This window comes from Salvia splendens, chromosome 9 (genome assembly GCF_004379255.2).
Source record: "Salvia splendens isolate huo1 chromosome 9, SspV2, whole genome shotgun sequence".
Taxonomy (NCBI): domain Eukaryota; kingdom Viridiplantae; phylum Streptophyta; class Magnoliopsida; order Lamiales; family Lamiaceae; genus Salvia; species Salvia splendens.
In genome coordinates, this window is record NC_056040.1 from 28,103,898 (window position 1) to 28,119,430 (window position 15,533).

A 15,533-nucleotide genomic window follows, 5' to 3' on the forward strand; every position below is an offset into this window, starting at 1 on the left:
GTTCGTGCTAGTACTTGTTTTGGATGCTTTTCGCATTTGCTCACTGAATCTGAGTAGAATTGTTTGAATTGGTTGTTGATCGGAGTAGATCTTTAGAATCGGAAGTTATGGGGATGATTCTGGTCGTTGTAGGACTCGGATCGCTTGGATCCGGAGTGGATTAAGCATCCGATGAGAGATCTGAACAGAGTTGGTTTAATTTGATGCCTAGCCTTCGTGTTTTTATATCGCTCCGTCTAGTTTATGTAGATCTGTGTTATTTCCGGTTTGTTGTATGTGCTCTGTTTCCTTCATCTTCGTGTCTGATTCAGCTAGAGAAATGCATGTCATTGTTAGCTAAATTCCCAGTTCGTTATTAGCAGCTTTTCTGCCGTACCTGCTATTTCTGGAATGATGGTCCCCACTGTTATTCGTTTTCTGTCTAGCTAAATTAGGTAGTCGTTTACACGGTCTAGGAAGTGAATTTAATATCTAGCAGTCATGAGGACGTTTGATCTCAGCATGTTTACAGTTTTCTAGGTCTAGTGTTACATTTCTTGCCTAGGTCTAGTTGTAGTTATATCTCAACCCAGTTTGCGTGGCAGCAGCCGCCTTTGTCAAGAGTCTCTAAATGCTTTCTTACGTGTCCGTCTTCGTGGGATCGACCCCTACTTCTCTATACTAATCCATAGTATTCGGGTTGAGGGATCTTTGAAGGGGAGTTTTGTGTGTACAACGACAGAGCATTCCGTGTTCCATTGAGTTCCTAGACCAAGTGATCTAGTGGGTTCATAGGACTTGGTATCTCGACCTAGCACAGCACATCACCCTCTCTCCCTTCAATAATACATCACACATGAAAAGATTAAGGCATAATTCTCACTCGGGTAATAGCATGAATCAAGACAAACAAGAAATTCGTTACTTATGCACCTATCACTCGGGTGGTCATTTTCGACCCCTTTCTGACTCTCCGAAGCTGAATTTGAGACACACGGCCAGGTGAATTTACAGGGTAATAATTCACCCAGCCGCGTGAGATTTCTAGACAATGTTCATAAAACTGCTATAACTTCTTCTACGGGACTCCGCTTGAGGCGTTAAAGATACCCATGTGAAGCACTTCTACGGGACTCCGCTTGGGGGCTGATTGGACTTTAAAATCTCCAGTAAAACTTTCTCAAACCAAGGCTGTTGCACATCGACATATTTTGTACCTTTTTTTACACATTCTTAACAAAATGATCAACATACCAACATAATAGAAAAGTAGATATAAACACGCCTAATAATAGATGAAATATGATCAAATTCATACAAAACCACCCTCTAAAACCATGTAAAATCCAAGTATGTCAGCTCACAACAACACCTTCAGAACAACATGCAAACGAATAACGACGTGGTGCATAAGCTACAGGACGCCCAACAGGAACAAAAGGCGGCCATGGATATGTTTGCAAAACAACTTTCTTAGATAGCTACTTCCTTAAGTGAGATGCGTGGGAACGAAGGAAGAATCCCAGCTACATTCAAGCCACCGAATAGGACAAACATCAACCAAATCACCTTGAGATTAGGACGAGAGTACAAGGGACCGACAATGAAGATTAATGAAGGAGTACCTACTGTGGTAAGCGAGGAATGAGATAACCCGGTCTAGCAGAATGAAGATACTGAAACAGGGGAAGCGGAAACATGGGATGGCATCTAGATCGATGACTTGAGGAAGCCACTACCCCAGATGGCTGAACCGTTCCCCCTAAGTCCATGAACTAAAGTGGAGAGTGAAAAAATAAGGATGTAAATTGAAGAGTATTCCAAGGGAAATTCCAGCAACACGGTCAAGCAAGTTAAACCATTCCCTTATAGAGAGGGGAGGTCACGAAGAAGAAAAAAGATCCCGTGGATTTCATGGAATTTCTTGGCAAACTGGAGATCAACCCACCATTCCTACAAGCTCTGAAATTACCTCTTTTCAACAAGTTCATCAAGCAATTTTTGCTAGGAAGACCAAATCCGATTGGAAGATAGTGATCGGAGAGAGTGTTTTAGCGGTAATCCAAAAGAGGAGGATGCCATCAAAGCGGACCGACCCATGCATGTTTACCTTGCCTATTTCAATTGGAGATGTGAAAGTCGAGCATGCATGTGTGATCTAGGTACGTTTATCAATGTGTTGCCGCTTTCAATTTACCTTGTTCTGGCCGCCGTTCTCAAACCAGCAACACTCATCCATCTTCTCCATCTCTCTCGACCAATTCCTTCCATCTCTTTTGTGCCCATCACCCGTAGCAAAATGTCTAGGCAAGGAAGTCTAGAATTTTGTTCATCTGTTGAATTTCCTTTGTATTTAAAGTTGGTTCCATCGCTAAAGCAAATGAAAAGATACTTTTCTTTAATTTGTTGCGTTAATTAATTGATTTTCAGAGAAAAACTCTAAAGTTATTTTTTCCATGATATATTTAAAAAAAAATAAACTCCTATAAAAAGGAGGAAATTATTACAAATAAACTCCTATAGAAAGGAGGAAATTAGGACATATTGAATGCTTGAGGATCTAGGATATGAATTTCGTGGGATCGAATATAACAAAGTATTAATAATATATATAATATTATATTTTAAAAACTATTAAAATAATAAAATTTAACTAGTTCTATTTTTTAAAGTACATTTCTAAGAGTTTTCATATCTAAAAATTACTCCTATAAAATTGTTGAAGTAAAATCATGGTTTCAATAATTTAAATATTTATTTATAAATTTATATTTAAATAATAATTTCTTTGTTATTTATCAATAATATGAATAAAATAGAATTTAAGTAAAATTATGTGTTTTAAAATATTTTTTATAAATTTATATTTAGATATTTTTAAATAATATTTTCTTGGTTATTGTCAATAATTTGAATGAAATAGAATTACAATGGATTGGCCAATAAAAAAAATGAAAATTACGTATAGAATTAGAAGGGGAATGACCATTAAATAACAATAACAATCAAACTAATTTACTTATTCAATTAAATCAGTCATTAACTTTTTAAGTGAGCCCTCGATTTGAAAAAAAGGAGGAAACGGTTGTCTTCCTCGACTCATTTAGTGTGCCCTCGATTTGAAAAAAAGGAAGAACTCTGAATTTTTCTGCCTCCGGACTTCCCCATATTCCTCCTCTAGTCTTCACAACAAGTTTTCTTATTCCCCTCTTGTTTATCTTCAAATACTGAAGGATTCGGAGGAGGTGGACCTTCCGTGGGGTCGGAGGTCAAAGGTCGATTATTCAAGTTTTCCGGCAATGCTCGGTGGCTGGCGGTGGGGTCGGCCGACCCCACCTGGGTCCGTCAGTGATTATAGTCCGAGTAGAATGGAGAGTCAAGCCGCACCGAGAAGCCTCTCGCTAAACCTCCGCCGCCGTTCCTCTCAACAGCCACCGCGTCTTCAGGTAATCAGTTTGTATTTTCTTTTTTTTTCTTTGTATAGTTTAGATCAATTTGTTCATCATTTTGGGGTTTGTGTTTTAAATGGATTGATTACGTTTTTGCTTAGATTACATGGTTGAGGTCAGTGTGGCTGAGGGCTGCTGAATCCACAGTAGCATCACCTAATTTAGTATTGTTACATTGTGCATTTCGAGTTGATTTTGAGAAGAAGAAAGGTTGAGTTTGACCAATGAACACAACAAGATCCCCTCTTCTACTTGAAATTACTAAAATAAGGGGAGCATCTTTATCTAGATGAGTAGGGCTGTACCTAGTAGTGTTGCCTTGAGCATTTTCTCTGTGTTGGATAAAGTCCGTCCAATTTTGAGAAGTAAATGATTTTGTGCACTAATTTGTTAATCCTTGTTCGAATGAGTGTGGCTACTGGCTAAATTTTCCTAGTTTCTTTCTCAGCTCTCAGAGTGTGATCTGTTCGATTAGAAAATTGTTAGAAAATGGTATGTGCTTCTCCTTGGTGAAATCTGATTTTTTCCACCATCTTTCTACATAGATAGATGTTTTAGGCCAATCTGATCAAATTCTGGAATGCTTAATTGCATAGCTAGTGAAATAACTACACCAGCCGGTGAATATGGATTACAAGACCTATTAATACACCAGTCGGTGAAAAGGTTGGGAAAATGAATTTATGCTGCTTCTAAACAAGACCAAGTGCATTTCTTATATTTCCGTCTTTTACTCTCTCTCTTTGATCTGTTTCTGGAAGAAAAGTTAATTAAGGCTTTCTTGTGACTTTTGTTTCACTGGTAGGTTTCATGATTTAGTTTAAATAAATTTGGAAGCCTTTATCAAGATTAAAGAAATACATAGGCCTTGCATGTTTCCGTGTCATGTAATCATTGATTTATATCATGTCTGAAAAACATACGCACTTTTAACCAACTGGATGATGAAGTTCCTTCCAGTGTATACTAAGTAGGTCCTAAATGGTAAGGCCACATGATTTACAGTGTGGAGAGTTACAATGGTCTCTTGATATTTTCTCTGTGCTAAATGTGGATTTTGTTGATGTTTTTCGGTTGAGTGGGATTTACTTATTAGAGCAATAATACTAGCAAATAACTGATAAAAATTTGTTCAAAGTGTTGTGTTAATTTAGTCCATTGTGTATGGGTTTGGAATTCATATTGTTTGGATTTTGTCCTTGTTGCATTGTAACTTTGTTTACATGCAGTCCAAACGATTGATGGGGAAATAGATAAACAAATTTCTGTTTGGAGAAAGCACAGAGCAGTGTTGTGCCACTTTTTCTTATGCTAGCCTTTATGCGCAAGGTCAAATGAGCTCTTTGTGCTAAGCCAGGCCACTTATCACATTCACAACGAGTTTATGAGGTGATTCTTTGAAAAATTCTAGGACATCTAGTTGATTCACGTGGCCAGATATATAGTCTCTAGTTCATCTTTGTGATCTTTATTTGTATCTCATTTAATTTTGTCATTTTATTTGCAATATTTTCTGTTTTCTAGGCCAGAATCGGTCCACCCACCCGGAGCTCAAATGCATTTCTACTTCTCCCCCCCGCTTAGTCAGGAGGTGGATTTTCCATGATATTTGCATCTCTACTTCTGACCAAATAAGTGGTAGCATGTGGTAGCATTTACTCATCTGGCCTTGTTAGCATTGGAATTGGTGCTATGCCCCAGACACTGGAAATTGGCTCTGACGATATAGAACCTGTTGGATCCCAGATTCCCATACAAGGTTTGTTTAGTTTATGGTTTCTTTTGATTTTCATATCAATTATTAATTATTAGTTGTTGTTTTCCTATGAGTAAACCCTGCGAGCAACAAAAACAAAAAAGTAATCAAATTAGTAAAATTATGGTAATCGTTTTCAGTTCCTTCATCTCACATTTCAATTGGTGATGGTCCACAAACTCCGAAAACGACATCATTCCTTCAGTCTCTCATGCTTTACCCAGCTACTGATGGAACCTTCCAGTTACGCAAAAGTGAGTACATTCTGTTACATATCAGCCGTTATTTGCTTGTGCACATTTTTACCTGTGCATTTTATTCACGTAGGAACCTGGAAATGCTGCACATCCTACTAATGCAGCTCAGTCTTCCGAGCAACCTGGGACAAAAGCCACTTATAACCTTTGGTGATGCATTAGATATGTACCATACCATCTCAGAGAAGGTATATATACTACGTGCCATAACTCTTTAAATGTCAGTTTCTTAAATCTAGTGCCCAAAAAATTGCCTCGCTTATGGTTGGACGGAGGGAGTACAAAATTACAAACTATAGTTATAGGTTTATTTTACTATTATCTAAGTTGGTATCCTCCAATATGTTGATGTCAACTTATTATGTGGTATTTTTTTTTCTAAAATGACATGGTGGAATGAGCCTAAAACTTTTAGAATGCTCACTTTTCCAACTCTTGATATGATCATGCGTTTTACCTAGACTTAAATTGAATAATCCACATCAATATGGTATGAATGTTAGATAATGAGCTAATTACTTGTCTAAAGCTGCATTAGTTTGCATCATGGGCATTAGATTCCTATGTAGGTGAATTACTACTTATATAACTGGTTGCAAAGAACTGAGCTTAAGCAGATTGTTCTTGCTTTGCTCAAAGTACGCACTAATTCTCCAATGATGCATTGTATAATTTCATATGCCGGCCTTGGTTTAGATGTGGGAATGATGTCAATCCTACATTGTATGTAAAATTAATGTTCAAAATGTATTTATTATTTTGTTAAGATTTATATGTTTTTCCATGTTATTAGAATGAGTTGTTTGGATGATAAAACCTCATTTTCATATATTTCTACATATGTGTGCCTGCATTAGATAATGAAGCACTAGTATGAATAGCAGCTTCTGAAAAGGTTACAAATTCTGTTGGATTCTTTATCTAGAACTTGCTGTCCAACATATTAGGTTGTATTTAAGTTGATACTTTTGAATATGCACTTACTTGTTACTTATGTTGTACTTCATTTCTTTATTTTTATTTATCAGCTGATTTATATAATTGAATTTGTTTGTTTTGTATTTGTTGTGTAGGAGTTGAGGAGGAGCTAACTTCTAAAGGGGTTATTAGTGTAGACTTCATTTTTCTCATGGGTTGATCTGCAAACTTAGTTGTTGCTTACTAACTTCTGGAGTCCTAGGTTTCCCATGCTTCAAATAAGTGATAACAATGTTCTTTGTTGTCCGATTTCTTGAGCTAAGGAGAGAGAACAATTCCGGTTTTGAAAAATTAATTGAAAAAGTCATAGGGCCGATCGACTGAATGAGAGCTTTATGAGTTGCAATCTTGTTGATATTGGTGCATAAAAATGATTTAGGCAATAGGAATAAAAGCCTCATATCCAAATTATCACATGCCTGACCCTGCATAAACCCCTAGTGAGCCAGTTTGAGCCCAAAAGCCTAATTTCTTTGTTGAAAATTTTGAAGTCACTATATCAGCTTACCTATTATATCCATTTGTTTGCCTATATTTTCTTCCCTAGTCACCAAAATTAAAGTACTAGCACATCCTTGGGAGGGTATTATGGTGGCAACATAAAGATGGAAGTTTTGGACCATTCATTAGGTGGTATTCATTTGTACTGAGATACAAAGTGAGTGAAAAGCTGTCACTTTAAACGAAAATAGAATAAAAAGGCAGCCTTTCATGTGTAAAAAAAGCCAAGGCTATGAAAAAAAAGAAAAAAGGCAGCCTTTCATGAGTAAAAAAAAGCCAAGGCTAGAAAAAAAATATTTAAAAAGGCAGCCTTTCATGTGTAAAAAAAGGCCAAGGCTAGAAAAAAAATAAATAAAAAGGCAGCCTTTCTTGAGTAAAAAAAGCCAAGGCTAGAAAAAAAAATAAATAAAAGGCAGCCTTCTTGAGTAAAAAAAAGCCAAGGCTAGAAAAAAAATATCGAGCGAAAAATAGAAATGATAAAAGAAAGCTCAAAAGAATAAGTTGACTTGGTTAGATGGTCACTTGGTTAGATGGTCGAAAAATCTCATGTTTGGGTGTTGAGCTGTGAGAAATTTGTACGCATTGACTGAGATGTGAAAGATGTTGTGATGGATGTGCTAGTATTTTAAGAATGGTGGTAAGCTACTTAACCATATATTATCCCACCTTTACCAAAAGCCCCGTTACATCCCAATGAATAAGACCTTTTCATTTATGCATCATATTGACTTGTGAGCGATGAATTTTGCTTGAATTTGGGAGAAAGATCTTATGTGCTTAAAATAAAGAATAGCCGGAAGAACTTCCCTTTAGGAATTAGTAACGATGGTTTGAGACTCCCAAGACACAACTCGAACTTATATTCAAGCATGGGATGCCTAGGTCTTAAGGAATTAGTTCGTGTACAATTCTTGTTCGAAAGTTTTACCCGCGAGTGAATTCACGGTCGACCTAATTTCCCTACTGATTCGTTAGCGTGACTTGAAGGAGAGGATTATCTAATATCTTCTGACTGTGCTTTATTGTCTAACTTGCTCGAGGGCTAGCAAGACTTAAGTTATGGGGGTGTTTGATGTGAGTGGGTAATTGTCTAACTTGTTCCTCGGAGTATACAATGGAATGGAGGGTAGCGTATTACTGCTCCAAGTTGGTCTTGCTGTCTCCAAAATCTGAAGATCACGATACCAGGATGTGTGGTTAGTCATTCTCTTCGTTGTACATACATTTAGATATAATTTTTTGTTTAGTTGTAGGAAGTGGAATGCATACAACAATTTATTATTTTATTTCCTTGGATTCTTTCTACATGTTCTACTATACCTGTAACCCTTTTCTTGTCTGTATGTAGGAAAGAATTTCTATTTGAGTCAGATTAAAGAGATGTGTGCCAATCCTATTTGAGGCGACTGAGATAATTTCTAGAGCACTCATTTCAGCTGGTAACTAATGATAATATCCTTTGCATCAATGTCTTGATTTACGTAATAACTATTAAAACAAAAGAAGTGAGGCGATAGAGGCTTGTTTGCATCAACGAAATTAATTGGTTTTAATTAGAAATAACATGTGACCTTGCAGGAATCACAAACAGAGTTGACACCGATGAATGGAATCCATCCACTGATACACATCTTCCTCGATTGATAACCTCTCTGGAAATGTTGTGATACACCCAAAATTTTAACTATTATTCCAGCAGTTGTGTTTGTCTACGACAGTTTGATCAACTAGCACGGGACCAAGTTTTCTATAGATTGCAAACTTGAGTTTGCTCGTACTGCTTGCTCATCTAAATTCTGCTGCTGGGCTGCGCTGCAAGCAAAACTCGTTCCTTTGTTGAGAGCTCTACTTTACTGTTGATCAGTTCCAGAGATGTCCACTGTTCTTCAATAACCATGTTCGAGCCTTGTTTCCATTCAATATACATCCAACACATGTTATCCCAGCTAGCCATATTCTTGCCAAGTCTCTCTTCTCAGCCCTCTTACAATCACTGCTCTTGAGGTAGCACTACAACTCTATCGTTTTGTAATCACAGTTTTCTTAGTGTGAAAAGCAATGGCTCGTTGAAGACGATAATCCCTAATTTGAATAATTTTTATGCTTAGGGCAAATAAAATCAAACTCAGGGGAGAAAGCTTTGGTTCTGCTTTCGGATAGAAGTGTTAGTTCATCCGATTTTCCTCCTCTTCACATCTTTTGTTGCATTCTACAAGAACTTTGCACTTACTGTAAATTATCATTACAGGTAGTGACAGTTTCCACAGAAGACCTTCTACCAACTAATCCTCGGATACTTGACTAAGTTGATGATCTTCCACAACTAAGTTATTTGAGCGTTTAGTTCTTCACAATCTTCAATATAGATATTTACAAGATAATTTAAATGTAATTCTCTATTTTTTAGATCCTTTTCATTTTGTTTGTTTTTACTGATTGCCTCTAATCTTAAATCATTTTCTTGTATTTGCTTTGGATAGAGAATGGCAGGCTCTGGATTTTTGTCCGTCAATCCATATAAAAATGTCTAGGTATATGGGGATGATAAAGAAAGAAGCTTTTGGACACTCCTCATGCTTATGCTGTAGCTGATGCGGCATACAATGCAAGGATAGCAGGTGCTATATAATACATTAATTACCCGGAGAAATGATTGCCTTGTTAGCATATTGGTTTAGCAAGTTGCTAATTTTCACTTTTCGTTTTGCTATTTTTGATATTTGCAGATGAAGTAAGCCTGGCTATAATTATCAGGTTAGCTGCAGTTTTTGTTATGATATTCTTCCTTACAGCATGCTGTAGTTTTCTTTGTAATAAATAGTGTTTGCGTGATTAACTTTATTTACCACTATTTGTTTGGTACCTGGTTTGAAGTTTAAGCTGAAAAGGTTAAGAGAGTGGACGGAAGGGGCACAAAATGAGGAAATTGACTGATAAGAAAGGAGGGAGGTGCAAAAAAAGAAAAAAAGAAAGAAAAAAAGAAAAAAAAGAAAGGAGGTGCAAAAAAGAAAAAGAAAAAAAAGTAAGATGGAGATGCATGCAAAAATAGAAGATAAAGCGTTGTTGGTGGAGATGGAATCAAGAACTGTTACAAGGGAGAAAAGGAGTTGATATAGGAGAGGAATGAGGCTGACATAGGGGGGAACAAGATGAGGAAGTTGCCTGATAAGAAAGAAGGAGATGCTAAAAATAAGAAAGAAAGAAAGAAGGAGATGCACGCAAAGAAAGAAGATAAAGATCTGTTGGAGAGATGAAATCAACAACCTCATGAACTATTACAAGGGAGAAAAGGAGTTGAAGTAGGAGAGGAATAGGCTGACACAGTTCTGAACATGCAAGGGAAGAAGAGAAAACTGCCCAGTCTAGGACATGCTCCAGATCCCATGACGTGCAGAAGCTGACCAACACAAGGTGACCCCCTTTCTTTTCTTTTATTCTTCTTTTTATTGGTTGGTCAGTGTTTTTAGTCTTCTTCCACACTAAGCCCAACTTGCAAGTACGTCCTTAGTGGGAGGAGGTGTTCATTATTGTCTTGCTTTTGTTTGTATTTTTGTGTACATGTTTTAGTAGCAAGTCGGACCTAGTGTACCTTCAAAGATGATTAATTCGTGCTTTTGTTTGATGAGTTCAGTTTTTAACAGCTGAGTGATTTAAGAATGATGGAATATTGAGTTTAAGTTGGATGAAAGCTACATTACGTGAAATTTGAGCCTTGATGTAAAACACTCTCTACTTTATTCTGAATGACTTTATTTTGCATGTATTCTTCATGAGGTATGGTCAATATGCAATAGGCATCGAGGGCAACTAGGATAACCATGTTTGAGCCTTGTTTCCATTCAATGTACATCCAACACATGTTATCCCAGCTAGCCATATTCTTGCCAAGTCTCTTTTCTCAGCCCTCTTACAATCATTGCTCTTGAGGTAGCACTACAACTCCATCGTTTTGTAATCATAGTTTTCTTAGTGTGAAAAGCAATGGCTCGTTGAACACTATAATCCCTAATTTGAATAATTTTTATGTTTAGGGCAAATAAAATCAAACTCAGGGGAGAAAGCTTTGGTTCTAGTTTCGGATAGAAGTGTTAGTTCATCTGATTTTCCACCTCTTCACATCTTTTGTTGCATTCTACAAGAACTTTGCACTTACTGCATTATCATTACAGGTAGTGACAGTTCCACACAAGACCTTCTACCAACCAATCCTCGGATACTTTACTAAGTTGATGATCTTCCACAACTAAGTTATTTGAGCGAGCCTTTAGTTCTTCACAATCTTCAGTATAGATATTTACAAGATAATTTAAATGTAATTCTCTATTCGAGAACCTTTTCATTTTGTTTGTTTATACTGATTGCCTCTAATCTTAAACAATTTTCTTGTCTTTGCTTTGCATAGAGAATGGCAGGCCCTATATTATTGTCAGTCAATCCATTTAAAATATCCAGCTATATGGGGATGATATAGCAAGTAGCTTGCTGATGCAACATGCAATGCAACGATAGCAGGTACTATATAATACCTTAAATACCTGGAGAAATGCTTGTCTTTTTAACATATTGGTTCGGCAACTTCCTAATTTTCTCATTCCATTTTGCTAACTTTTGATATTTACAGATGAAGTAAGCCAAGCTATAATTATCAGGTTAGCTGCAGTTTTTGTAATTATATTCTTCCTTTCTCTTTGATGTAGCTTTGTTTATAATAAATAGTGTTTGTGTGATTAGATTTATTTGCTACCACTTGGTTTGGTACTCTGTTTAAGTTAAAGGTGAAATGGAAAGAGAGTGAATGGAGGGACAAAATGAGGATGTTGGCTGATAGAAAAGAAAGAGATGCAAGCAAAGAAAGATGAAAAAGAGCTGTTGGAGAAGATGAAATCAGTAACCTCAAAAACCGTTACAGAGGATAAAAGGGTTGAAATAGGAGAGGAATGAGGCTGACACAGTTTTGGAGATGCAAGGGAAGAAGAGAAATCAAGACAGGCAAATGAGAATGCATACTTGACAAGGGAAAACTAGTGCCTGCATTGTGGAGTACCACTAGCTGACATCACAGGATCACTCATCTACTTATGAGGGCTTGCGATAGAGAATGCAGCTTGATTTTTTCTCTCTAATAAAGGCGATGAAGATGGGATTTTCAACAGAGTTAACAACACCCCTGACAGATATTTTGGGATTCTCTAAATCCTGGATGAGTGCTTTGATGAAGAACAGAAGTAGGCTTAGTTTGCCCTTAATTTGTTTGGTATGATTGCTTTCATTTCATTATTTATTTTGAATTTTGAGCTCAAATGCTAAATGCTTATTGCCCTTTTAAAATAACCACGGGGTGTGGAAAGGTGTTCAGAATTTGTTGTAAGACGACTAAGATGTATGTTACCCTAAGTTATTGACCTTGCTTCCTCACATGCTAAAATGAGTAAATGGGTATGTTATTTGTTATCATGGTAGGTGATTACTAAAATAATAGGGAGATGCAGGCTTGTGTATGAAAAGATATACTCCCTCCATCCCACTCTAAGTGACACTTTTCTTTTGTGGGATGTTCCCACTCAACTAATACAATTCTAAAAATAGAAACATCACTCTCTACATTTTCCCTCTCTTTCACTTTACTCAAAAAACAACACTACATGAAATCCCATGCCGAATACGAAATGCTCCACTCAGAGTGGGACGGAGGGAGTAATACAATGTCTTTCTGGACCGGTGGGCTAAATAGAAGACCAAATCAAGCATAGTTTCTATAGAATGTTCTAATTTTTTTAGTATATTTCTTATCTGTGCACAATTTATTAATTCCTGCATATTTTTGTCTCCTTAGGGAACCTTAGATTCTATCAGAATTTGTAAAGAAGACTAGAAACATGCCTTCGAGAAGCTTGCTGCCGTTTTGTGACTGGGAACATATCATTTCTTGTAACTGATAATCAAAAGCACATCAAGGTTGTCTCTGATGAAGGTATCTGCATGTTCTAATCCATTTTCCCACCTCTTTTATTAGTCATCGTCTTTTCAAAACTTCGGGTTTTGTTATACTTGGAGGGTCCCCAAAGAGTATGAACTTTGGGTTCGGCACTGGTTTTAATGCATTATTGGTAAAGTAAGAGGGAGATAGATAGAGAATTTTTTTTAAGCACCTCATTAGAGAGATGAAAGTTTCCAAAATTGAAAGTTCATACTCTTTGGAGACGGGCGAAAAAGGAAATAGTGCATACTCTTTAGGGACGGAGGAAGTATATTTTTTTAGGAAATAAGTAGTTATACTGAAAGGAAGTTCCCATTGGGGATCTACTATGGGAAACTCATAATTGTACTAGAGGATTTGCTTGCATTTTTATTTCCTCTTAAAGTAAAGTGGCAGAACAGAATAGGGCAGAGCAGTTGTGACAGCATCAACATATCAAATTAGGCCAGACAAGCTTTAAAGTATAGAGACATATAGGAGAAGAGAATAAGTTGTATATCCAAAGTAAGAGATATTTCCATATGTGTAGGTAGTAGAAAGCTAGGGTTGCACCTAGATACAAAAGATATTCTACAACATCAAGATTAGTTTTATGCATATCAATTGATTTAACAATATAAATTAATTTCCCTATCCACAGCTATTACAAATGCTACTGGCTTGATTGGCTCTAGTGAGAAAGACCTGATTCTGACAAGATCAGCCCGGAGGTCACCGAATGTCTGACACATGAACAGGTTCATGATTTCAAAGATCAATAATTACTTACATAATGCATATTTTACAACTTGGTTTTGATTGCTAAACCATCACACTTTTAAAAGGTTGATTTTCCCTCCTCATATTTAGGCAATCGACACAAGAGATGCATTGGCAATGTTTATTTATGTGAGCATGTTCGACTGGCTTGTGGAGAAGATAAACTTGTCACTTTCCTAGGGGAAAGGTGATATGGGGTGTTCAGTAAGGATCCTTGATATGGATTTGAGTAACCTTAAGGATACAATGATTGATATTTCCACAATGTATACTATGGTGTGTTTTGTCCACTTTAAATAATCTTAGTTGGATGGTTGCTTTTTTTGCACCTAAAGAATGCTTTTTAGTATGAACTGTTTGCATCAATTATGCTGACGAGCGGCTCCAGCATCATTTCGATCAACATCTCGTCAAACACGAGCAAGAAGGTAAGCATCACCAAAGTTATTATAGTTTATTTCCTTCTGTCTTTCCTTCACAAAATAGAGCGTGCAAGGATTACAATTTGTGAATTCATAAGTAAATCTTTCTGCCTTAATTATCTGAATCATTAATGCAATTAATCAACTTAATGTTAATTGTTTTGATTTCAAATTGTGCATTAAATATTTTAGCATAACCCTTATGATATATGAATTTTGTTATTGGTTTTGATGAAACATATTACAATCAAAAGATTATGAGTTGGATGAAATTGACTGGAAAAGGATTTGAAGACAACCAAGATTTTGTAGGTCCTTTTGAGAAGGTAATCAGGGTTCTTATTTTTGTATAGTAGGTTTTCCTTTATCACGCAGCATTTTGATTGACATTGTTCTATTTATGTCTATGGGTGGGATGGGGAGAAGGCCACTAAAGCCATTTTCTGGTAATTAGAACACATTATCTTACTAATTGTTATTTATTTTTGTCTGACTTTTACTTGCATTTGTTGAATAGATATGTTTTTTAGTATCGAACAAATTATGTCTCTTAACTTATGGTGTGCTTGATCAGACATGTATTGGATTCATACTTAACATTTGCTTGTAAACTTAAACATCACTTCAGTACTAACCGTTGGGTTTATGGAACACTTTATCTTGGGTTATTTTTGAGCTTTAATTGTACAGTGCCAAATTTGGCCCACATCTGGAGAGGAGAGACCATCTACAGAATCAGCCCTACCTCAATTCCTTGGAGAGGAAGTTTTCAATCCCCAAGTATAAAAGCAATGCTCTGCCCTAATTGAAGGGACGAGCAACCGGTAACGAAAACAAAAATCCTCCTTTCCCTTGAATCTGTGACAGTTACAATTAGTTATATTGAATTCATTTTCCACTTTTAAATGCTTGCTAGCTAGTAGACAACAGAACAAAGCTTTGTCGATGTTAGCTTTTCTTTTCTCTACCAAAGAATGGTTGAGTCTATTTGTCGCCATGTTGCTAAGATTCTGTTGTGATTGCTCCAATTTTTTAGTTTAGAATTTCTGTAAGTTTGTTGAGAAGATCTATTGAATTTCCATGTTTCTGTATATTTTTTACCAGCCTACCTATGATCTACTTGCATTACTCTCTATTTAAGCACATTAGTTTAGAATTTTGCTAAGTTTCCTCTGCATTTTTTTTACCCCTTTATATAATGTTTACTACATGAGTTCTTTTGGAAGTTTTAAAGAGTTTGTATGCTCTTAGATTAAGTTGACTGATCTCCATTTTCTAGCCATGTTTGTGAAGTTTCCAGCCCATTGTCTTTCATGCTTCACTTTTGTTTAATGTCCACAGTTTCCTAAAACATGAATTTCCACTCTCTTTTGAATCCAAGTTTATTTTTAGGTTATATTCTGTCTTTCAGTGTTCTCTTTCAAGCTTTCCAAAAGTAGGATTGGGAAGGTCTCG

At 36.4% G+C, this 15,533-nt stretch overlaps 2 long non-coding RNA genes across 3 annotated transcripts; both read left to right on the plus strand.

The window, feature by feature from the left end:
* The first annotated feature begins 3,052 nt into the window (after positions 1-3,052).
* Positions 3,053-7,195, plus strand: LOC121747699. Of its 2 annotated transcripts, XR_006039305.1 has the most exons (6): positions 3,053-3,425; positions 4,658-4,817; positions 4,953-5,187; positions 5,325-5,438; positions 5,512-5,629; positions 6,515-7,195. It is a non-coding gene; the product is annotated as an uncharacterized LOC121747699 (long non-coding RNA). The 2 variants fall into 2 exon arrangements; XR_006039304.1 differs by lacking the exon at positions 3,053-3,425 and having other exon boundaries at positions 4,315-4,817.
* A 109-nt stretch (positions 7,196-7,304) lies between these two features.
* Positions 7,305-13,887, plus strand: LOC121747696. The gene is made up of 15 exons (XR_006039301.1): positions 7,305-8,116; positions 8,269-8,359; positions 8,499-8,924; positions 9,029-9,084; positions 9,169-9,308; positions 9,401-9,538; positions 9,647-9,674; positions 9,795-10,331; positions 11,090-11,232; positions 11,323-11,432; positions 11,542-11,569; positions 11,652-12,174; positions 12,754-12,891; positions 13,538-13,634; positions 13,747-13,887. It is a non-coding gene; the product is annotated as an uncharacterized LOC121747696 (long non-coding RNA).
* Positions 13,888-15,533: the final 1,646 nt, after the last annotated feature.